The following is a 25,258-nucleotide window of genomic DNA, read 5'->3' as shown; positions in this document are numbered from 1 at the left end:
AGTTAAGTCCAGTCGTGAACAACTCTGGGGTTGTGGCGCTCATCTCGCTTTACAGGCCGAGGGAGCCGACGTTTGTCCTCAGACAGTTTTTGCGGGTCATGTGGCCAGCATGACTAAGCCACTTCTGGCGAAACCAGAGCAGCGCACGGAAACGCCGTTTACCTTCCCACCGGAGTGGTACCTATTTATCTCAGTGTTTCCCAACCTTTTTTGGGCAAAGGCACACTTGTTTCATGAAAAAAATCTCGAGGCACACCACCATTACAGCCCCGTGACGTCAGCGCGCAGCGTCACGCCGGGAGGGACATGAATTGCTAGCAAATTACATAATCACCTCCTTGAGGGCTGGCTCATCTTCTCTGAAGGCAGAACCCCATTAATTAACAGGACAGACTCACACCATAGCCAAGACGAGGGGGGAAAACCTCAGTCATGCACAGTCATGCACATGTGGGGGCTAAATGAGGACGAAGACCGGGCAGAGAGCAGGGTTCAAATCACCCCACCTGGCCAGGACAATCCCTGGGTGCTCCCTTGGGCCACTCGCCTGACCCACCTCGCAGGGCTGTTGTTGCGAGGATAACACGGGGAAAACCACGCGCGCCCCCGGGAGCTCCTTGGAGGAGAAAGCGGGCGATGAATGCAATGCACGAAATATGCAATGCACCTGATCCGCGGGGATCCTGACAGTAAGAGCTGTTCGACAGTGGAATTTGCTGCCAAGGAGTGTGGTGGAGTCTCCTACTTTGGAGGTCTTTAAGCAGAGGCTTGACAACCATATGTCAGGAGTGCTCTGATGGTGTTTCCTGCTTGGCAGGAGGTTGGACTCGATGGCCCTTGTGGTCTCTTCCAACTCTATGATTCTATGATTCTATGATATGAGAGGCGACCAGGTTTTGCAGGTGAGGGGCCCCCGCCAGCCTCCGCTTCCAACACTCGGCGCAACGACGCCAAAGTTTTCCCCGGGCTCAGCTCGGGGAGCAGCGCTGCTCCCCCCCGGCTCCCCTTCGCCCTCCCGGCTCTCTCTGCCGCCCACTGGGGACCCCCCTCACCTGCCAAGTCCGGAGCGCCAGTGGAAGTTGCATGCATGCATGCAGGGCGCCGCGTTGCCATTGCATTGCACTGCACTCCATGCAACATCTGCACGCATGCATTGCCTTGCACGCCCGCCAAGGGGTCTCCCCGCGGTCCAATGCGTCCCCTCCGGTGCGGATGCATCATTGCAAAAATAACACCCCCTCCCGACGCAGCCCTACCTGGGGGGCAGCCTCCGCCTCCGCCGCTCCGCCTCCGCGGGGATCCCCGGGCTCCATCCTGCCGCCTGATCTCCGCGGGGGCGCAGGCAGGCTGCGCGGGGTCTGCGCGGAAGAGCCCCTGCCCGCCCGGCCGCCGCCGCTGCGCTCATTCCATGGCCGGGAGAAGAGCGCTTCAAACAAAACGCCCGGCCTGCCAGGCCACGCTGGGAAACGTAGTTTGCACACCCCGCACGGGCGCGGAGCCCAAGGGCGAGGGGACTACGGATCCCGGCAGCCCCCGCGCCGGGGACGGAGGGGGAGAGGCCGGGTGCAGGGATGGAGGGACGGGTGGGCGAGCGAGTGAGTGAGTGGCAGCCGCCAAGCCTTGGCCGAGAGCCAGGAAGGGCCTCCCCGGAGGAGGAGGAGGAGGAGGAGGAGGGAGGCGCAGAGCGGGAGGGAGGGAGGGAACCCCAGGGGTCATCTAGTGACGGCGCCCCAATCGAAAATTTGACTTAAAAAAAAAATCTTTCGAATTTTTTAATTTTTCCTGCGGCACACCAGGCAACATCTCACGGCACACTAGTGTGCCGCGGAACAGTGGTTGGGAAACACTGATTTATCTAATTGCACTTTGACGTGCTTTCGAATTGCTAGGTGGGCAGGAGCTGGGACCGAACAACGGGAGCTCACCCCGTCACAGGGATTCGAACCGCCGACCTTCTGATCGGCAAGCCCTAGGCTCTGTGGTTTATACCACAGTGCCATCTGCGTCCCAATAGGGTCTTTAGCTGAGCGATTAATAAGGCCTTTAGTCAAATAAAGGAACTGGTTGGGCTGGTTCAGCATCTGATGCTTTGAGATTCTAAATCCCAAGAATACAGAATCACATGCCTGGAAGGGTCCCATGGTTATCCTTCTGACTGATCCCCCTGCACAGATAACCTATAGTAGTTTTTATGAGATGCCGAAGAGCATTTGGCAATATGGCCCGTATATTGTGGTCCTGCCCGAAATCCAAGTCTTTTGGGACAGTTACAATGAACAAAACCAAAGGTATAACTATATATGATATGTCTGCCAGATAGTATTGCTGGAAGATAGATGAATTGTAATCCATTTATTAACAGTAGCACCTGTGATCACCTGTTTCAAATGGAAAAAGTAAGAACCACCCTAGATTATTGGATTTTGAAGAGTTGGGAATTAGTGAATTTTGGAAGATTAACTAATATACTGTGGGTAAAGGAATGTGTGTTTTTTTTAAAAAAAATGGAGTGTGTGATATATTGTAATAATTGAATGCTCTACTGTGCTGTCAGTGTGTGTGCTTGAATTATAAAAAGAAATATGTTTTATATGACCGTTCTTCATTTTTTATGGTTTAATGCATTTATGTGGTGAAATATAAGTCACTTGGAAACTTTTTTTAGGTAGCAAGTGATTAATACTTAATAACAACAATATATTCAACCACATACACCATCGGGAACATTATAAATATGGTTTTCAGGAAGAATTTCTTAGTAATTGTAGAGGGAAATGTAAAAATACAAGTAAAAAGTTTATAGGGGTTTATAGGTTTATGGGGAGGCATTGATTTTGATTTGAGGTCTGCACCTTAAAGAAACCCAACTCACCATCTCGGACCCCTAAAATTAATCTGCAGTATTCCTAGATCACCAAGACATGCTCTTCTGCATGTAATTGTGTAATTATAAAAAGTTTATAACAAATTAAAACTTTTAAAATATATGTTTAGCAACAACCAATTTTTAAGTATGTTTTAGGCATGGGTTTCATAAAGTATAGGTAAAGGTAAAGGTAAAGGGACCCCTGACCATTAGGTCCAGTTGTGACTGACTCTGGGGTTGTGGCGCTCATCTCGCTTTATTGGCCGAGGGAGCCGGCGTACAGCTTCTGGGTCATGTGGCCAGCATGACTAAGCCATTTCTGGCAAACCAGAGCAGCGCACGGAAATGCCATTTACCTTCCCGCCGGAGTGGTACCTATTTATCTACTTGCACCTTGACGTGCTTTCGAACTGCTAGGTTGGCAGGAGCAGGGACCGAGCAATGGGAGCTTACCCCGTTGCGGGGATTCAAACCGCCAGCCTTCTGATCGGCAAGTCCTAGGCTCTGTGGTTTAAGCCACAGCGCCACCCACGTCCCTTTCATAAAGTATACAGCCACCTTAAAGGTTGCTTGTCTGTCATACCCCACATGCAGACAAAAAGAAAAGGTGCAGAAGAAAAAGAAAAGAAGAAAAAGGAAGATATAATGAGGAAGGATGGAAGAAACAAAGGGAGAGATAGGGCAGCCATATCAAACATTCTGATATCATCAGGACTTTTTTTTCAGTCAGAACTCACCGGAACTGAGTTCTGGCACCTCTCAGATGGGTGCCCTTGCCATTATAAGAGAACAAGGGTGGCGTTCATGGTGAGTTCTGACACCTCTTTTTCTAGAAAAATAGCACTGGATGAAACTGAGTGTAATTTGATGCCAATAGGGCACATGTATAAAGGGACCCCTGACCATTAGGTCCAGTCGTGGCTGACTCTGGGGTTGCAGCGCTCATCTCGCTTTATTGGCCGAGGGAACCGGCGTACAGCTTCTGGTGAACCAGAGCAGCACACGGAAACGCCGTTTACCTTCCCGCCGGAGCGGTACCTCTTTATCTACTTGCACTGGCGTGCTTTCAAACTGCTAGGTGGGCAGGAGCTGGGACCAAGCAACGGGAGCTCACCCCGTCGCGGGGATTCGAACCGCCGACCTTCTGATCGGCAAGTCCTAGGCTCTGTGGTTTAACCCACAGTGCCACCCCCGTCCCTTAGGGCACATGTATAAATTGTGCCAAACCAAATTTTCAATCTCTTTCCTTTGTAAATTATGTAATCTGATTGAAAGGTGAAGGCTGGAAAATCTGCCTGTTGTGTAAGTGGCTTATTTTTTTTCTTTCTTTTGCCAGGCAAAAGGAAGAGAAAGTCAGCTGCGCACAAGTCACTGTGACCTCGCTCTCTGAGTAATGGAGGTCATAATCCCCGCCCTCCAGCCTGGGTTCTGGGATCTCATCCAGAAACTTCTTAAAAGTTTTTTATGTGATGGCTAGGAACTTACTCATTTCTTTATCCTTTGATTAATTCGAAACTTCAGAAAACTTGCTCCGTTAACAATTTGATATATGAAACGAGGAGGAAGTTGAGGTTTTGAGAATGCTTTTGATTTCTGTGTCGAGTTGTGTGCTGACAACAGACACATGGAGGATACACAGTCCTTTGATCTAGGTGCTGCTTTCTGGTTTTGCTGCATTGGTGCTAGATAGGGCATATCAATAGGTGAGACAAAATACTGCAATTGCTTATCTTCTGTTGGGGAGAAAAGCATGCAAAGTTTTGAATTTCCATGGCAGGCTTTTCCTCAGGCCAGAGTTAAAATATTCCTGCATTCACTTTCACGTGCTGACACCTTCCACAACACTCATTTAAAAAACAACAAATTTAAAATAAAGATCTGTGTGATTATATAATTTGCCTGAGGGGCACCCAAGCCATGTGAGTTGGTCGCAGCAAAAAACCAAGAAAGGATATTGCAGTACTAATAAATACAAGATGGTGTGAACCTTTGCATTACTATGGCATGAATTTCTGTGGGTTCTGGTGTCCTTCTTCATGAGAGTCATCTCACTCAAAGTGTGCATGCCCTTCAGAAAGGGTTCAGTGTGGATTTGGCTTCTCTCAAGCAGTGGAAATGGCAACTCTAAAACAAAACAAAAACACCCCCAATCTGTGTTTGTATTTTGCATGGGGAGCCAAACTGGTTTTGAAACCTTTTGAAATGCCCATTTTCATATGGCTCCCAGTTGTTTGCATGGGATGAGAGTGTGGACAGACTTCCATTGTGTCAGACCAATGTAACAGCTGCTTCATATTATTTTGTTGGTGGATGTTACAGGCCTCCTGGACACTCTTCCGAATGCCAAGGCACAGCTGGGATGTGCTGGGATAAGAGGGCTGCTCCTAAGCATGTTCAGAGTGCCTTTTCCAGGAAACTGTCCCAGTCCCACCCCCACACATCTGGGAGCAGGAGGGGTGACTTCTCAGGACAGCTTTTTTATTTATTATTTAAAAGAGTATGGTTAAGAACAAACACACTATGTTGCAGTTTCTTTTAATTTCAAAGAAAAAACTATATAACGGGAGCATTGCAGACATTCCATATATACTGAGTCATGGGGGTTTTTTTAAACGCAGGAATTCTGTATCCACTTATGCGGGAGTAAGCCGCATTGAACTCAGTAGGACTTACTTCTGAGTGTATAGGATGGCATTGTTAAAAAAACCCCACTTATGGGTTTTTTAAAAATAAAATATGCTACCCAATCCATACTTCCAATTGAGAATAAACTGTTTCTTTGAACATAGTGAATGAACAGGCATAACTAAGATTGCTGCGTTACAGACACAAAACTCTTGTGTTATTTTGGAAGAAATGACCAATTTGGTTTTCAACTTGCAGTTGTTGGGGCAATTATTCTGTATCCTCGTTCTGTCTCCAGCATGGATGGGCGGGTGAGATTAATGTTAAGGCACAGCATAACTAAACTGTTATTAATTGATTTTGTTTTATGTGCCCTCGAGGGGGATTATTGCGGGGTAACAAACCGCAAACGGGGTGTGGGGTGTGTGGCGGATGAATGGGAGAGGAATGAATTAGCGCATCCTGGGAGAATGCGGGGGGGGGCGTGTGTTCAGAGGCGCCCCCTTCAGCCTCCCTCCTCTTCTTCGCAGTCTGATCCAATACACGCTTGTACAGACTGAGAAACCTCCCTCAAAAAAGGAAAAAAAGAGTGCAATGGCATGCAGCTCGGACCTGCGCGCTCTTACTCGAGAGCAAGCGAGTCCAGCGATGCTGGTGAGGTGACTCTCCAGGAAAGGGCGCGTAGCATTTCAACCCCATCCTATGAATGCTCATTTGCAGGCAAGCGCCCTTCCCCAAGTTCAGTAAGGCTCTGCAAAGTGTGTCCCAGTAGGGTTTACTCTTGAGCAAAGTGTGTTGAGATGGCAGTCTGGGTAGACCCGCTTGCTCCTAGCATCATCATTTTACTATAAATTTTTTTAACTCCTCAGTCTTGCTGGAGGGGAAAAAAAGAAATAAAGGGAGCACTCCGTGCTTTATTTTTTAACGCAAGGCGGTTAATAAATTTGCAAAGTGCCTCTCCCCCCCCCTCTCTCTCTCCCCACCCTCTCCTTTTCCTCCTCCAGGCTCTGGTTTTTCTGCGCCCGCCTCCCTCCTCAGCTGATTTCTTTTTTTCCCTCCCCCTCTCCTTTCCCACAGTAGCTTCTAATCCAGACTGTATGGTATGTGGGCTGGTCACAAATCCCCATGTGGTCCGACATCATTGACATGGCGGAATCCCCCACCAAACCCTACTGGTAGTTATTCCAGCTCGCTCGCTCGCCTGCCCGCCCAGCCACACAGCCCGGGGATTTACCGGACTTGCCCGCCCGCCTCCCTCTTCCGAAGAACGAGCAGGGCCATTCTCTCCAAGACAGCACCCCCGAGCCCCCGTTTCCAACACAAGGTAAGCGAAAAGGCTGCTCTTATTAGGCGTCTTTCTCTCCTTCCCACCCCCCCCGTATCAATCCCCCCCAGGCTAGAAAATGCCAAGCGAGAGGCGGGTTTCCCTCCCCTCCCGCCCCGGTTTGCAAATGCAAAGAAAAGATTCGCTCCGGGGCTTGTATTCTGATTGCAATTAAAAAAATTAAGACGCCGAGTCTAATATAACTCGGAAATACTGGAGCTTCTCTCCCCCCCCCCCAACACCTCTCTGCCTTTTACTACTCCGAGTGGGTTTTGCTACGGCCCCCCCACGCCTCTTCCCAATCCGGATTCCTTTTGTTTCCGAAGTGGAAACTCCCCGAGTGTGAACGGTGTGTGTGCTCAAAAGGATGCGTCTAGCCTGGGCTTGCCTTGGGGGTCGGGATCGGGAAGGCTGTGGGGAGTAAAGTGGGGGGGGGGCAAAGGCTCCCCGGAGAGAAGGGGCAATGAGGGATCTCCGGAAAGTTTTGGGTTTTCTCTCTTTCCAGTTTGCTCCTTTCCCGGCGCCTCCGATCCGTGCGCCCCTCTCTCCCTCGCCGCCTCATTGCCCAATTACTCCTCGTTTAAGTTACACCACTATTTTTTTCCAGTACTTTCGGGTCCTTGCCTACGCAAACTCTCTGGAAGGAGCAATGAGGGACTCAAGGCTTGCTCAGTTCTTTTTTTTAGGGGATAAATGTTTGCTGGGGTGGGGGAAACAGAAGTAGAGAATGCGAAGTAGACTCTTTTTTTTGGAGAGGTGGGAAAAGAATGCGTTTCTCTCCGGGTCCTTTTGGTTGGGCACCGATTTCCTCGCCTTTGCAAATTCAGAGTGGCAGGAGAAGTCCATTCCTTCTCTCGCTCTCCCCCCCCCCCGCCCATTTCCTGGAATTTGGCTTGGGAACGAGGCCTTGGATGCAAAGGGTTAGCGGCGGAGACGCGGGCGCCTGATATATATATATTTTGTGGGTCTGGTTGCGTGGAATGGAGGAGGGAAGAAAACGGTTTGCTGCTGGTGCCGGAGCCCATCTGTAAGGGAGCCAGCCTGAGTGCTAGAGCTGCAATACGATTTCGTGTGTGTGTGTGCATTTTTATTTTTTTTACTGGGAAGGCGAGAGAGGGAGACAGACACACCATCATAACCTAGCAATCCAGACAGGCTCCTCGCCGCTGCCTTTTCTGCCCGGCTGCCCGCCCTTTTGCTTGGGCGCACTTCCTATCGCGGGCTTTCAACAGGGGCTTCCATCTCCGGCCTCCCGGCTTGCCCTCAATCCACATCAAACTTAAAGGATCGCATTATTTAAAATATATATATTTTTAAAAGCAACAAAGCAACGGAGGTTTCAGTGCAAAAAATAAAAATCAACAACACACCCAACCCCCGTAAAAATGGGATTTTTCTTGTCTCCATATGGGATCTTATATGTTCGTGCGTGAATACAAACTGTGCCCCCCCCGCCAACGACGGGGGGGGGGTTGTGTTGCGCGTGAGTAAAGCGGGGAGGGCCAGATGGGGGAATGGAATCCGGCCCGCGCAAAGGCGAAGGTTTGGCTCGGGGTTCCTCCGCTGCGCGCCAGCGTCGCGCACTGCCTCGCAGCCCCCTTCTGGATGATGCCTTGGAGGGAGGAGGTTTTGATACCCTTCAGGTGGAGACAAACCAGCAAGCGCTGCTGCTGATCCTTCCTGTGGTTGCAACGCAGCCAGAGGTTACCCGGTCCCCCCCCCCCCCCAGTGTTTGCTATTAATTTTTGCGCTTTGGGAAGGCGAGCTGAAGCCTTTCCAAAATGTCTGGATCCAGGGGGCACGTTGGAGAAAAGAGACCGAGACACACGCAGACGTCTCTCCTCCAGCCCGTCCTCCCACCAGGCCCCTCCCTTCCTCGCTGACGCCACTGGCAAACGGAGCGGGGGGGCGGAGAAAGGAGGGGGGAAATAAAAAAAAATATATCTGGAAACTTTTGATTTCCCGTGCCAGACGCTCTCTTCTCCTACCGCCACCCACCCCCTTCGAACAAAATGGCACATTACCAGGAAATGGAACGCTGGAAGAAGGAGGGGAGGAGGAGGAGAAAAACTTTGCGAAGCAAAAACTCTTGCTTCTCCCTCCCTCCCCATCCTTGAAAACATTTCACTTAATTAGCTCTTACTTTTATTTATTTTTGCCCCGCTGATGATGTGCTTTGCCATTCCGTCAAAGAGAAATTCGCTCGGACTGAGTCCAAAGAGTTGGGGGGGGGGAGCTGTTTCTCTGAAGGCAGAATCTTTTAATTGCACCCCTTTTCTCTCTCATTTTTCTTTTCTTTTCCGCCAGCAGTTATCTTCTGGCCTTTGTACAGTTGAGATCTTGTCTGTGGGATGGAAGAGGAAAGCAAAGGAGGGGGCGGCGGAGGAGGAGGAGGAAGAGAAGACTCAAGTGTCAAGAATGTGCTTCTCCAAAAAAAAAAAAAAATTGTGGAGGGGGGGCTGTTTGAAACCTGGGGAAAATGGTGTTTGGAACTGATTACTCTGGCTGCAGAAGTGTGTGGCTGGCTTATATTGAGTCAGACCATTGAGCTTTGCAGTCTTTGGCATTTTCAGACCTAGGACCCACCTACAAACCAAACATGCATCTGGGGGCCAATTTCTTTCGTTTTTTTACAGTATATTTTTGTATAGGAGTGCTGGTGCTGCCATGACTCACCTGGGATCAGGCTGTCAGTTGGAAGGCCAGCTGACTGCTACATCTTTCTGGGGTTGCAGGTTGGAGGTTTTTTTTGGGGGGGGGCATTGAACCCAAATCTTTCTGGATGCAAAGTATGCACTGTGCCAATCCTAAAAAGGTTCCGTTCCCCAGCCATCTCCTTTGTATCATGTCTGCTCAGCACTGATCTCTCATGTAGAGGTGGTAATTCTAGGTGCAGCTTGGAATGTTTGGAATTTTTACCACTGATTTCCTTCCTACTCCGGAGAGAGAGGCCTCTACTGAGTGCGCTTTGCAGTTCCTCACTGTTTAGCCTCAGTGTCGATCTGCGCACTAGGGGATTCGCTTAAAGATCTGTCGCCCCCGTAGGTGTAGAGTTGGGCCTGGAAGTGAATTCAAATCCTGACTTTGCTGAGTGACTGTGGGGATAAGATAATCTGCCTGCCTCAGATTTCCCAAGCATAACAGCAATATATGGCCAGCGAGATAAAACAAGGAAGAATGGGGAAATCGCTGCTAAACGGACCGTGTTTCTTCAGACAGAGCATCTTTTTCAAGCCTTCCGTTCATTTCAGAGGGGTATAGGAAGTGCAGTTGCAACAAGAAGCAGGAAATGGAGGGAATCCGGTGTAATTACACTAGGATGAAGTAGGATGAAGCCAAAAAGGCAAAGTTTTTTCTCAGATGATCCTGGGCACCACCTGTTTAAAACACATTTATATCACTTTAGCAGTCACAGCTTCCTCCAGATACTCCTGGGAACTGTAGTTTGCTCCTTGCAGAGCTAAGTCCCGGTGCCCTTAGACAACTACAGTTCCCATGATTCTTTGAGGGAACCTATGAGTGATAAAATGACACTGATTTAAATGTCTAGCTGTGACCAGTTGTTGATGTTAGTGGGATGTTTGTGGCCTGACTTTTTTCTTATGGCTTTGGTCTTCATACTGTTGCATATGAAAAATAAATAAATCCTGTTTTACAGATATATGAAGGCCCGAGGCCTGTGAAACACAGATTCTCTACCAGGTTCTCCCTTTCAACCCTGTTTCGTCTTAGGCAGGGTCAGCAAACTTTTTCAGCAGGGGGCCGGTCCACTGTCCCTCAGGCCTTGTGGGGGGCCGGACTATATTTTGAAAAAAAATATGAACGAATTCCTATGCCCCACAAATAACCCAGAGATGCATTTTAAATAAAAGCGCACATTCTACTCATGTAAAAACACGCTGATTCCTGGACCGTCCGCGGGCCAGATTTAGAAGGCAATTGGGCCGCATCTGGCCCCTGGGCCTTAGTTTACCAACCATGTTCTTAGGCAGGCATAGGCAGACTTGGCCCTCCAGATGTTTTGGGACTACAACTCCCATCATCCCTGTCCACTGGTCCTGTTAGCTAGGGATGATGGGAGTTGTAGTCCCAAAACATCTGGAGGGCCAAGTTTATCTATGCCTGCTTTTAGGCCTTGACACAACCCTCCTGTAGAAAACTGGCATGTGGTAAAGGGTTCTAGCATAATATTCAGTGCTAATGACTATTTTCCTCTTCGTAGGAAGAATTGGGAGTAGGAAATGGACATTCATTTTCTTGGGCAGGGAGAAGACTGTTCTGTGGATTATTATTATTATTTCCAAAAAGGTGGATTCTGGGGCTGGGGGGTGGGAACTTGCAGATGAGTCAGCTCTTGTGTGGACCCCAGGAAGCATATTTGTGGGAGGCAGACAGGAGGTGTTTTGATTAAAATAATAATAATAAAAAGTGGCATATTGTCATCATTACAATATTCTCCCATAATACTTGTGGGTGGCTGCTTAGCAGAATCATTCCTGTAATGGTGCTGTTGCTTAATTTATTTTGCACGGGGCAGAAAAAGCTGTCTAATTCACTCCACTAAAGCTTGTAAGCTCAGGGAACTTTTCCAATTATTCATTAGGAAGTTCATTTTTTAATTTGCCATAAGGGCATACCATCCCTTGTCGTGCACATAGCTTCTGAGATGATGAAGAAGAAGAAGATATTGGATTTGATATCCCGCTTTATCACTACCCTAAGGAGTCTCAAAGTGGCTAACAACAAGGCCAAGTGAAATGGGGTTTGTGGGTCTCATCCTCTTCCTTGCTTTTCTCCTGGGGGCGGTTCAATGTAAACAAGTAGCCAAAATGATACAGGGCAGAGACAAGGCCAAAGAGCTTAACAAGGCTTGAGTGTGTATTTATATCGTATGAAGTAGTAATCAAAGGCTAGGGAAAAAATCCAGGCACCTAAAAATGTGGTGCCTAGGGTAGAAATTACCTCTTCCCCATACCTTGGTCATCATTCCTTGACTGAATGCATTCCATTTCAATTTCCCTTCATGTTTTGGTTTAAAGGAAGGATTACTTCGCCATTTATTGACCATATGAAGCTTTAAAGAAAGACCAACATACATCTATCTCAGCATTGCCTACCGGGATTTCAGCCAAGGGACATTCCCACCCCTACCTGAAGGCTGAAGCTGGGATCTTCTGCATTCACAGCCAATGTCCAGCCACTGAACTACTGCCAATAAGAACTGTTTTGCTGCACTCAGCAAATTTCAAAACCCCTCTCAGTACTCTGGTTTGTGGGAAAGCCATGTTAATTTCAGAAGATAACAGCCAGCCTTTCCTCATTGTCGTATGGACAATGCACGGATTAGAAATTGATGGCTGAAGATAATGAACCCGAGTTTGATTTGCTTTTAAGTGTGTGTTTAATTTTTACACCATAGCTCCTCTAGCAATTAAAAACAGGCTTTCCCAGTCTTGGGCTATAAAGTGCACGATTATAAAAGGGAATCGGACGACTGCTTCAAAAAAAGAGCCTGTCTTGTGCACCTGTAGCTTGTGTGACTCTTGTGTTCCTGAGGCAATTAGATATTTGGCATAATAGCTTTCCATTCTTTAAATCAGGGGTCGGCAACCTAAGGCCCATGTGCCACAAGTGGCCCACGGGGGTCGTTTAACCGGCCTCTGAGCCGCCCCCCGAACTGAGCCGCCTGCTTGGCAAGTCCCCACACACTGCGCTAAACCGTCACAGTGGGGACTTGATTCTGCGGCACCGGAAATTGCATTTGCGCAGATGCAGACGCTGGAAATCGTGGGCACGATCCGACCCATGGAGGGATCTCCGCTGGAGTGAACTGGCCCAGGCGAGGTAAACCTTGCCGACTCCTGCTTTAAATACACTGGCTCAGTTTGCATGGCTCAGCTCAAGTAGGCAGGCTCCTGGAGAGGAGATTGTGGATTGTTTGCATCACCTTTGCTGCTACTGCTATGCTCTGCACCATGGTTTGGCATAGCGTGTCATCCAAGTCTGTGGTTTGTCTCAATCCAGACGAACCATGAGCTGTAAACCGAGGTTTGTTCTTGACGCATCAGTGACTAGACCTGCAGGAGGCAACTTCCTATGTTTTTAAAAGCAGAAGAGGAATCCATGCATCACAGAATTCAACTTGAATTTGGATTGCTTTAGCACAGTATCTGCTTGCTTATCATTGCTAGGTTTTTCTGGCTAAATAATTATGATGAAGATAGTGGAATCATGGAAGTCTTTCCTCTCCCAAGAGAACAAGATGGTTTCTGACAGTATTTTCTGGGCAGTGTTGTTGATGTTCCTTCTTGCCTGCGCCATCGTCTTCTTGGTCACAGTCCTCTCCTGGCAGAAAGCTACAGAGAGCAATCCAGAAGTTCTGTGCATAATCAGTCCAATAACTGGTGTGGTTGGATAGCTTGCGCTTCGAACATAGCTCATGTCTGGTCTCTCATGGAAACTGAATCACTTGCCATTTTTAAAATGGGTGAGCTCATCCACCGATCTGAGGTCATTGCTGGGATAGTGATGAGACATTTCTTTTATAAAATTTTCCAAGCCCATACCTGAAATGTTTATAGGCTGAACTGCAGGCATAAATGTCCTGCTTTATGGAGGCCAGATGAGCGGTGGCGTTCAGTTAAATTTGGAGTATTGTATTTACTTGAACGTAATGCGCCATCGAATCTCATGCGCACCTCGGTTTTCAAAATCTTGAAACAAAAAAAAAAGGGAAAAAAAGAATTCATTGGTGAATGTGATTGTGCCGTCGAATCGCACCCTGATTTCCACAACATAATTTGGACAAAAAAGGTGTGCATGACATTCGAGTAAATATGGTAGTTTTGTGGGTGTGCCTAAGGGACACAGTTGCTCTTTTTTGAGACTCTACTCTTAGTATTTTAGAACTGGAGTTTCCTCTTGGCACATCTTACAGGAGGGCAAAGGAGTTTGGTAGTAGGGCTGCCATCTAGCTGGGGTTGGTCAGTTTCTTCTAATGTGTATTTTTAGCATCTACTCAATGAACCCAATATTTTAGTGTGCCAGCACATGATCTCTGGAACTCCCTGCCTGTTGTCCTTAGCTCCCTGCCTCACTGTACTGTTTTATAGGCCTGCTGAATACTTCTTTGTTTCAGCAAGCCTGTGCAGACATACAATTCAGTCTTTACCTTTGTTTTGCATGATGCTTTTTGTGCATATTTGATGTTTAATTGTGGGGCTTTTTTGTATTTCAGTCACGTTTTGCATATAGTTGGACTTGTGCACCACTTGTTGATATTTTTGAGCAAGTATTTTATAAATGTCAGAGTAAGTAAGCAAATAAACAAATAGCGTCACATGACACAGAGATGGCGGAAGCTATATGCAAGGAGGCATCCGTAATGAATAACCCGCCTGTTCTTTGAAGACATTATCCTTCATTAATCCAGTGGCCCTTTTCAGAGGTTGCCATAAGTGGGTGGCAGGCCACCTCCTCCTCTGTTCTGCTGATTCATAAATGTGGAAAAAAACAGCACCTCCCCCCTGCAAAATCAGTTGCCATAGTGAACCTTTTACATCTTGTAGTTGTTTTGCAAGCTAGCACAGTTTGCCAGAGATAAGTTATACCATTCATTTAAAGAAGGGTCTGTGCTCCCCCCCCCCAAATGATTTGTTTCCTCTGCCGTGCATGGATTCTGGCATAGTAGCCCATTTATGCCATTAACTGGTCAGCATATATTCCTTAAAAAAAAGTTGCTAGGCCTGGTTGATCCAGAGATACAAGTCAGAACGTTCAGGTAGTATTCTACCCAATTTTTCTTTGAAAAATTTGTCCACTTCTGTCTCCCAGTTGATAAGGGAAGCCACAGCTATGACACGCGAGTTAAGCAATAACGTTCTGTGTCTGTTTGCAAAAAACAGGAAAGGATGAGAAGGACAATTCGGTTGTCAGTCACTGTCGGCATGGCCAGCACAGATCAAGGATGGTGGGAGATCCTAAGAGCTACAACTTTCTCATCTCTGATGGAAGGGATTGGGGATGCTCAACAGACTTCGCCAGAGAGCTATGTGTACAGAGAACATGCATGCCTTCTACAACATGCAGAGATGTCTCTGTAGATGAGTTGATGCTGAAAGGAGAAAGTCTGAAATCCCACTGGCTACACCTGCTAGTTTTGAGAGTTGGAGTGAACTGTGTTTTTGTTGTTTTTAACATTAAGTGGTTAAAATGCATGTTCTCAGTTTAAGGCATATTTTGTGGATGTTGAAGATTTTGATATATTACTTTTTGTACCATGAGGAATACTGGGTTGTGGTTATTTGGAAGGGAAGCTCCGATGAAGGGAGTAGAAGGGGGAAATGTTCCAGGTTTGAGGAATGACAGCAGTAACAGAACACTGCAACTCCTACTCAGAATTCATAGGAATTCATGAGTCATTGTTCTGGTAGGTTGTAGCTTGGCATCCATGATCCTAAACTCATGACTTGGATGTGAAATCCATTTATTTCAGTAAAACTGGTGGTTGTGCTGTGATCTGTGTGGAAAGTAACATCTGAAAAGATGTCGCTTGCATCAGGAAATGCCTATCAAGGTATTGATAGGAGACTTCGCTGGGGAGAGTTCTCATTAAAATCTTATTAGAAACCTAAACATTTAACGGAGCAAATGAGTTGTTTAATTGTACCTATTACGTGATTAATGCTTTCCCTCTGTAAACATTTGCCTTGCCATATTGTCATTACCCAGTTGTTCGTAATTGTGCAAAACGAGTATTGTGTAATGCTTATTTTTCTTAATGTGTGCCAAAGTCATTTTGAAAGTTAAAAGCCTAAACTAGACATATTTTTTAAGTTAAGTGGCAGGTTCGTAGGGAAGGTAAAAGGGGGGGGGGAGTCCAAAATACGAAAGCCTGCAAAAGTTTTGCCATTCTTTTAGTATGGGACTAGAACTTACTGAATAAAAGCCACAATTTACCTTGGAATTTCCTCTCTCTCTAACTGAGCAGAAATGGTATATGAGCTGTGTTGGATATCTCCATCTCAGCAGTAATGCAGGGTTGTGAAAAACCTTGACAGAAATCCTGGCACTCATTTTTTCAAGTTCTCTCTCACGTTGTACCAGCTATATAGAATTCTTTCTAATAGGAGTCTAGCGTATCAAAAGCTTGCTTGTTTATGGCTGAGGTTTAGTGTCACTGTGCGATCTGCCCCTAGAGACCAAAGGTATGTGGGAAGAGAGGAGCTTTTCAAACAACAAAGGGGAAATAGGAGCTGATAGATATACAATGATAACAGGCCATCTACAGGCAGGAATGTCCCTGTATTTGAAAACAGATAAAGTCTTTCAACATTCTCTCTTTCTTACTCCCCGGAATTTGGTGGATGGCTTTTTTCCCCTTTTCCTTTTTAAGAAGCTGCTGTCTATGTGTCTTATGTGCGGGAGCAGTAAATTCTTCAGAGTACCGGATAGCGAGAAAGAAAGATGGCTTTAAAGTGCATTTGTTCTTGAATTTGTAACACCACCCAGGAGAAAACACTCAAGCAGCAGCTGAAAGCACATTTATATGGAAGTCAGTTCTGCTGTAAACAGTGAGTTCTATGCTGGGCATCACCTCCCAGGAACTTCTTGTGAATTAAACGTGCATTAAATGAATGAGAGATAGCTGGGCATGGGTGCATTTCCTTCCATGAAAGCTGTGTTCATTTTAAGGGGGGTTGGTGCTGGAGATATTCTTGATGGGTTGCTTGTTTTTGATAGCAATGGCTTTCCAGCTTTTCTGGGGAAAGTTGGGGGTTCCTGGCTGGTCTTGCGAACAAGATCCTGCAAAAGACAGAATGGCGTTTGCAGGGGAAGATTGGCGCATTCTGATGCAGAACCAGCGTGAGGTTGCCCAAAGTGCGTTGAAAGGTGTGCTCAGTCCTAGAATATCCTCTGAAGCACCCAGGTGCTGAAATTGTTCCTTGGCAAACCGGGGTCTGAATGGCGCAGCTCAAGGCTTTTAAATGCTGGTCCTAGAAAGTTGGTGGGATGTCTGCTCCAGGCAGCAAAATGCTTCAAGGAGGTGTTAAGTGATTGGTTTATATAGGATCCAGGTGTGTATCAGCGATGCAGGTTTAATGGGAATTGGTGGGACATACAGTTTATTGCAGTCGGAGCAAACAAAGTGTGTGTGTAAACGGAGTCGGTGAAGTCCGGTGGGAAGAACCTTGCAGTTTGCTGCCTTCCTCACGGAAGCAGAGTTCTCTAAGGACATTGCACTGAAGGCAACAATTTGCAAGGATGAATTGCTCACCTGTGTAGTGTCAGAGGTTTTTAAAGATTAGAACGGCTGTTCCGAGTGTGTTTGTTCTGTGATTTTGCTAATAGGTGTCTGAAACTCTGTCCCTTAAAGCTTAAGCCCCAACAGGGTGCCGCAACAAGCATCCATGCGTCTTTGCTGTATTAGATTAATAGGACTACGCTCGTGACATATGGGCTAATGTTCAAGTAGCAGCATTATGATATAAATTGGAAAATGTCGCATGATAATTTAAAATGAATGCCACTTTTCAATTTATGCAGTTTATATTGGAAGCTGCCCAGAGGGGCTGGGGCAACCCAGTCAGATGGGTGGGGTATAAATTATTATTATTATTAATAATAATAATAATAATAATAATAATAATTTCTTCTGGTACTGGATGCATTTCTGTGTTTCTGAAAGCCTCTTAAAGTTAGTCAGCACTCAAATTTCAGTTCTTGCAATCGACTTCCAGAGCTCTCAGGACCCAGCAGGTGGGTCTTGGGTCCCACTGTGAGAGAATTCCTTGTACCAGATTAGGCTGTGTGTGGAAATGAGACATAAATGAGGGTAACATAGTAATGCAGAAATCCAGGATACACCAGAACAGTGGAATGCTTCTTTCAGGCCTGTTTTCTGTGGGGAGGGGACAAGGAAGGCTTTTTAAAGCCACTCAAGCACCCATGGATGTCATATTGGCGATCCCTGTCCTATAAGCTCCTTTGGGCCTCAGGAGTTGGAGGGAACCAATGTTTACCTGAGTCTGTTTGTAGTATAGCAGTCGTTGTTTTCTTGGCAAGCTGGGCAGATTTTACTGGCTCGTTCCCACTGCCTAGGAACTGCTGTTGGACAAAAACCGACAAGAATTTGATTTTGGCAGTGCTGCTGATCTCAAAGAAACTGGGGGTGGGGTGTGGTATATGTGCTTGTGTGCATACACTTTAACCGTCACAGCGAAGTGGAATTTACTACTTTCTAGCTATATAATACTATGCAAATGGAAAAGTGCGCCTTACAGTCCTTAATGGCGGCTGCCCTCAGTGGAACTGTGAATTAGATCAGTCTCGCTTCTAGGGGGGACAAAAAGCGAGGGTCAGTGACATGCCAAGGTTGCTGAATTAAGATGCAACAGTAAACCATGGTTTGGTGGTGAGACTATGCAGTCGTCATTGTGGGATTGGTGTCCAGGTGGAATGGGAAAATGGCAGGGGGAGAAAAAGGGAAGAGACCTAGAAGCTCATCGTATAACAAGGCAGATAAAAATAGATTTCTAGATCGGGTAAAGGTGCTGTTGGTATCAAGGCCTAGAGAGATTTGGACCAGTGACCTTTAGCTGCAGTTAATAGAACAGACACGTTGCACACACCAGAAGTCCATCCGACCTTCAGCTGCTATGGCTCATGGTCAATCAAGCTGCAGAAATGGCATGATGTGGGTTGTTGTTCCTGTGATGGCTTTTGGTAGTCTTGCAAGGTAAAGGTAAAGGGACCCCTGACCATTAGGTCCAGTCGTGGCCGACTTTGGGGTTGCGGCGCTCATCTCGCTTTATTGGCCAAGGCAGCCGGCGTACAGCTTCCGGGTCATGTGGCCAGCATGACTAAGCCGCTTCTGGCAAACCAGAGCAGCGCACGGAAACGCCGTTTACCTTCCCGCCAGAGCGGTACCTATTTATCTACTTGCACTTTGACGTGCTTTCAAACTGCTAGGTTGGCAAAAGCAACGGGAGCTCATCCCGCCGTGGGGATTCGAACGGCCGACCTTCTGATCAGCAAGTCCTAGTCTCTGTGGTTTAACCCACAGCGCCACCCAAAGTAGACGTGCTCAAATGGTAACTCATTGTGCATTTTGCAAGCTGCTTCGGGAAGAATGTCTCTTAAATCCCATTATAGCGCTGTTAAATTACAGTACTCTGCAGACTTCCTTGGCCCCTGCAGCTGCATATTTTGAGGGAATAGGGGCAGTGGAGGAAAAGTCCTTTATTGGGGAATTGAACATAAATTTCTGAACCCTCCACTTTAGACGAGCAGAAGTTTCAGGAAAAGCGCCCCGTGTTCTGATTGGGAATAGCAGACCCACTGTGGATTATATTCTGTTGTTTTAAAGCTATAGAGCAAGAATGTCACACCAATCACTCGCCTTGCTTCGTGTCTTCCCTGCGTGTTTTGGCCTGGCTGGAATCCTAGAATGGTCGGGTGGGGAGGGACCCCGAGGGTCATCTAGTCTGACCCCCTGTGTCTGTGGAACCCTGATAATGCCTCAGGGTTGCATGGATGGAGAGAGGGTTGTAGACACTAGCTTGGACTCATCATCTCAGGGTCATGGGTTCAAGATTCCTGCATTGCAGGGGGTTGGACTAGATGACCCTTGGACACCCTTCCAACTTTGCAATTCTACGATTGTAAGTAATGCTCAGATTCGTTGTTGCTTTGCCTTCTTTTTGCCTCTTGCCTGCCCACCGCTGGAATATTCTCCCTGTTAGGTGGCCCTCGGGGCGAAAAAGGGATTATCCTGCGCTGTTAGTTCAAGAGATTTCTCTGAGTGAAACAGTTTTATTCAGAGTGGATTCAGACTGTTGGAAAACCCATCTGTTTGATCATAGTTGGGACAACAGTTTGCGACTCTTTGCAAAAAGGTGAGAGGTTTGTTCCGATGCCGGGGGTCAGATGACGGCAAGATTTTCATATGCTAGTTTCCACTGAGTCATCTGTAGAGTTCAGGAGGGGAGTGCTTGCAAACTGGTGTCATGCACTGGCAAGACGACTAGGAAATACTTTGTTTTTTAAAAGCCAGCCTTCTTCTTCTTCTTCTTCTTCTTCTTCTTCTTCTTCTTCTTCTTCTTGCAAGGAAGCTCTTGCATGTTATAGTTGTGTGGAAGGTGTTATCACGGAATAAAGGCGTTGCATATAGAGGCGCTCCTTGCTTTTAAAATGCTGCCATGAGAGAAGGTGAAATGACAATGAGGAGGTCTCTGTGGGATGATTGCTTGTTTCACCCACTGCCAACTGTTTCTTGTCTAAGATTTATGCCTGCAGACTAGCACAATTCTGTATACAGTGGTACCTCGGGTTACATATGCTTCAGGTTACATATGCTTCAGGTTACAGACTCCGCTATCCCAGAAATAGTACCTCGGATTAAGAACTTTGCTTCAGGATGAGAACAGAAATCGCACAGCAGCGACGTGGTGGCAGCAGCAGGAGGCCCCATTAGCTAAAGTGGTGCTTCAGGTTAAGAACAGTTTCAGGTTAAGGACGGACCTTCAGAACGAATTAAGTTCTTAACCCAAGGTACCACTGTACAGTATGTCTATTTCTAAGGGAGTCTCACTGTGTTCAGAGTGACTTACTTCCCAGGTAAGCATGCATAGGATTGCAGCCTCACTGTTCTTAAACTTGTCTTCTATCCTGTCCAGTAGGCTCAGGGCAGCTTGCCTTGTTTTAAAATATCATTGCCCAATGCACACAGAAGGTCTATAAGCAACCCTTCCGTTCCTTCTTTGCCTTGGGTATATATATGAATTAGGGCTGGTTCCAGCTTTGCAATACAGTGGTGCCTTGGTTTGCATGTGTCTTGGTTTGCATACGTTTTGGATTACAAACACGTCAAACCCGGAAGTGCGTGTCCCGGTTTGCAACCTTTTTTTTTGGATTACAACCCATTTTGTGGGGGGGGGGATTACGAACAATTATTATTATTATTTTTGGAGGCCCCATTGGCGAAAGTGCGCCTTGGGTTACAACCTGTTTTGGTTTACAAATGGACCTCCGGAATGGGTTACGGTTGTAAACCAAGGTACCACTGTACTGTACTTGCAGTTGATGGGTTCAGAATCATTTAAATATCCTATTGACCGTTACAGCCACCTTATTTATTTTTTTTAATTGCAAAATCTCTGGGAGGTGCCTTTTTTAAGGGTAAAAAACCCTCTCAAAGTGGGTTCCAGGGTGCATTTGTTGTATGTGTACAAAAGTGTGAATAAAAGGGAATTTGCTCATAGCATATCGAAAAATTAAAAACCAGAAAATGAACTTAATAAAGATACAGCAAGACAGAAACACATTAGAATCTAAAAAACAAGCAAAAGAGCTGTCTGGAACAAATGAAATTAATAGAACGTACAAAAAATGCTTGGGCAATTGGTAGGTTTTCATCTGTTGCCAAAAAGTATGCAACATTGGCACCAGTTGTACCTTCTTTGGGAGGGAATTCCAAGATCAGAGGGCCACCACCAGAAAGGCCCTGTCTTTGCTAGAAACAGAAGGTACTTCTACTAAAGGCGATAATTGAATGGGGTCTCCCAGGTATTAGATAAAACGCAGTACAAGAAAATACAGCAATAATAAGCAGCCATCTACCCAGCCCTAAAACTACTGTAGTAACACTGCTGATCTCCATCTGTCAGTTTATTGTGAGGAATTTAAACTTCATAGTGCTTCATGGCTAATGCGGCATTAGAATTCTCACTCCTGTGTACCTTTGTAAAGGTGTTGGTACCTGCACTTGCAGGACTAAATCAGGGGTAGATGATACAGAGCAGATTCAGCAACAGGCCTTATCTATTCTCCCTGCAGCTTGCTTTCCTCTTCCTCGAAAGAACCAGGATTCCTGCATTGCAGCGGGTTGGACTAGATGACCCTTGGGTCCCTTCCAACTCTAGGATTCTATGAAAAGCATGAGGTTTCGGGGTGGGTGGGTGTGTCACGCAGGGTTCTCCCATTTGAATGTTACAAGCGACCGAGAGAATAAACCTCAAAGGTCAGCAGGGGTTGTGTCATCATTATATCTTGAGCAGTTCCTTCTAGGAAAGGAAGTTGCCCCTGAGGAAGATATCCACTCAGTGGACCGGGCCTCAGTCAGCTGTATTGTTCCTTAAAAGTCTGCAGAGTTTTGTGGCATCTAAAAGTCCCCTGAAAGATTTGTTGTGGTGCAAGCTCACTTCATCAGATGGTCCCTTCTGCACAGAAATAAACCCGGGAGGGTTTATGGCCCTTCAAGAAACTTTCAAGAGCCGCTGGCCAGGGCTGCGTACACACCATACATTTAAAGCACCTCTCCACAAGAGTCCTGGGAACTGTAGTTTGCCTCTCGTGGAACTACAACTTCCAGCGCCCTTACCAAACCACTTTCCCCGGATTGTTTGGGGAGGCGGATTCTTTAAATATATATTGTGTACGCACCCTAGCAGTGTTATCTCTTTGGAAGCATTTACAGTGGTACCTTGGGTTACAGACGCTTCAGGTTACAGACTCCACTAACCCAGAAATAGTACCTCGGGTTAAGAACTTTGCTTCAGGATGAGAACAGAAATTGTGCAGCGGTGGCAGTGGGAGGCTCCATTAGCTAAAGTGGTGTCTCAGGTTAAGAACAGTTTCAGGTTAAGAACGGACCTCCAGAACAAATTAAGTTCTTAACCCGAGGTACCACTGAAATATTTCTTGGGCACCGTCTGAGGACTGTTTTCTCCTGTTCCCTGGACTGGTTCCTCTCCCTCAACTTCGCTTGTGCGCTATCCTTGCTTTTGTTCTAATAACTGCAGAGACAACCTGTTTCCTGAGGTGCAGAGACAAAAAGTGATAAGGAAAGGAGCTTTACCTGATAAACGCCAGCCAGGCCAGGCCAAACCTTCATGGACCGGATGTGGCCGGAGGGACTTGTGTTTCTCAGCGCCAAGACTGTTCTTGATTACAATCTCTTTACGCCACAATAGCTTACGCTTTTAAGTTTCTGTGCAGTGTGGCAAACATCGTGGTAGAAGCTGTGAAACCTTTACAACCAAAGTCAGTTCCTGTGAAGGGCAGTTGTGTGTTTGCATGCTCTAATGTTGGGATATTGAAAGCGTTCCTGTTTTTCCAAACGGGAAATGGGGGTATGTTGCTGTGTCATAAAATGTGCTTCCTCGAGGCAGGCCACCCTCACCTTTCCTAATAACAGGGACATATAGAGTGGTGCCTCGCAAGACGAAATTAATTCGTTCTGCGAGTTTTTCCGTCTTGCAAATTTTTCGTCTTGCGAAGCAATGCACCCTGGGTATTAACGGTTTTAAGAAAAAGGAAACAAACTTGCAAGACGTTTTCGTCTTGCGAAGCAAGCCCATTGGGAAATTCATCCTGCGAAGCAACTCAAAAAACCAAAAACTCTTTCGTCTTGCGAATTTTTTGTCTTGCGAGGCATTCATCTTGCGAGGTACCACTGTACCTCCTTGCTGTGTCCAGGGCAGCTGTTTACCAGCTCCATCAGGTACGCAGGCTAAGACCCTACCTGCCCACGGACTGTCTCGCCAGAGTGATGCATGCTCTGGTTATCTCCCGCTTGGACTACTGCAATGCAGTCTACGTGGGGCTACCTTTGAAGGTGACCTGGAAACTACAACTAATCCAGAATGCGGCAGCTAGACTGGTGACTGGGAGCAGCCGCTGAGACCACATAAAACCGGTCTTGAAAGACCTACATTGGCTCCCAGTATGTTTCCGAGCACAATTCAAAGTGTTGGTGTTGACCTTTAAAGCCCTAAATGGCCTTGGTCCAGTATATCTGAAGGAGCGTCTCCACCCCATCGTTCTGCCCGGACATTGAGGTCCAGCCTTGAGGGCCTTCTGGCGGTTCCCTCACTGCGAGAAGCCAAGTTACAGGGAACCAGGCAGAGGGCCTTCTCGGTAGCGGCGCCTGCTCTGTGGAACGCCCTCCCACCAGATGTCAGAGATAAACAACTACCAGACTTTTAGAAGACATCTGAAGGCAGCCCTGTTTAGGGAAGTTTTTAATGTTTGATGCATTATGGTATTTTAGTATTTTGTTGGAAGCTGCCCAGAGTGGATGGGGTATAAATTATTATTATTATTATTATTATTATTATTATTATTATTATTGCTCAAAAATGTTAAGCCCCTTTTGTTTTTGCACAAACTGCAGCGTGCAACTTTGGAGATTCGCTTTCTGAAGTGCACTGTCCACCCGGCTGCTTTTCTTCTCCGCCCACGCAGCTTCGTCCCCAGCTCCTTGTGCAAGCTGCAAATTCTGCAGAACTGTTTACCAATCCACTCACCCCCTCTGGCCCGCCCACTTGCTGAAATCTGCAAAACGTTATAAGTCATGGACACTCGGGGAGGGGGAAGACCCTGACTCGTGATGCCTCCGATCAGATGCGTAGCCCTGCAAGCTGTAAAAAAGAAGAAGAATTTGATTTTGTGTGTGTGCTCGTTTGCACACCAATATTGATGTGCAGGAAGAAACAGGGGGCGGGGTGTTGGCTCAGGAAAAGAGAAGAAAGAGTAAAAAATAGGGAGAAGCAGCAGCAATAGCTCAAGGCAGTTCTGAGCTGCAGCCCTTCTTGGAAAAGACAGATATGACCACAGCAATGCTTGCCTCAGTCTCCTTCCAGATTAGATTACTGTTAATGAAAACAATGCACTATCCACTTTGCTGTTAAGAAAGAAAATCCTATTAAAATGCCAGAAAGTTCAAAACTGTGAAGAATCCCCAGGAGGAGAGCACTTAGAAAAATGACTCAAATGGCACCAGAGTATATATTGTGTTAAGAATCTCAGCCGACATTAAGATGTACGTTGTTCATCCCTGATATTGTTATTTAATAGAATCATGGAATTGTAGCATTGGAAGAGATCCTGATGGTCTTAAAACCGGAGGGAGTGACTAGACAATGAGACTTCTCTTTAAAGGGGGCTCCTGTCTTTGGAACACTTGCCCCAGAGAAGCATGCCTGGCACAAACATCATCGTGCAACAGGTTGAAGCCACGAAATTAAAAGACACCTGCTTCTTGAGAGAAAAACAATGACAAACCTAGACAGCATCTTAAAAAGCAGAGACATCACCTTGCTAACAAAGGTCCGTATAGTTAAAGCTATGGTTTTCCCAGTAGTGATGTATGGAAGTGAGAGCTGGACCATAAAGAAGGCTGATCGCCGAAGAATGGATGCTTTTGAATTATGGTGCTGGAGGAGACTCTTGAGAGTCCCATGGACTGCAAGAAGATCCAACCTATCCATTCTGAAGGAAATCAGCCCTGAGTGCTCACTGGAAGGACAGATCCTGAAGCTGAGGCTCCAAGACTTTGGCCACCTCATGAGAAGAGAAGACTCCCTGGAAAAGACCCTGATGTTGGGAAAGATGGAGGGCACAAGGAGAAGAGGACGACAGAGGACGATATGGTTGGATAGTGT

General features: G+C 46.6%; 1 protein-coding gene across 2 annotated transcripts in view; it reads left to right on the top strand.

The window, feature by feature from the left end:
• Nucleotides 1-25,258, top strand: part of FNDC3B (fibronectin type III domain containing 3B) — a 289,175-nt gene that overhangs the window by 8,034 nt on the left and 255,883 nt on the right. Inside the window, exon 1 of one of the 2 annotated variants that reach the window (XM_082223928.1) lies at nt 6,575-6,815. The exons of the other annotated variant lie outside the window; for it this stretch is intronic. The gene's annotated coding sequence lies outside the window, so the exon portion shown is untranslated. Of the gene's footprint in view, nt 1-6,574; nt 6,816-25,258 lie in introns of those variants that run through there. 2 annotated transcript variants of the gene reach the window in all.

The sequence above is a fragment of the Podarcis vaucheri genome (genome assembly GCF_965113315.1).
Source record: "Podarcis vaucheri genome assembly, chromosome: 5".
NCBI classification, from domain to species: domain Eukaryota; kingdom Metazoa; phylum Chordata; class Lepidosauria; order Squamata; family Lacertidae; genus Podarcis; species Podarcis vaucheri.
This window is presented reverse-complemented; position numbering and strand designations above follow the sequence as displayed.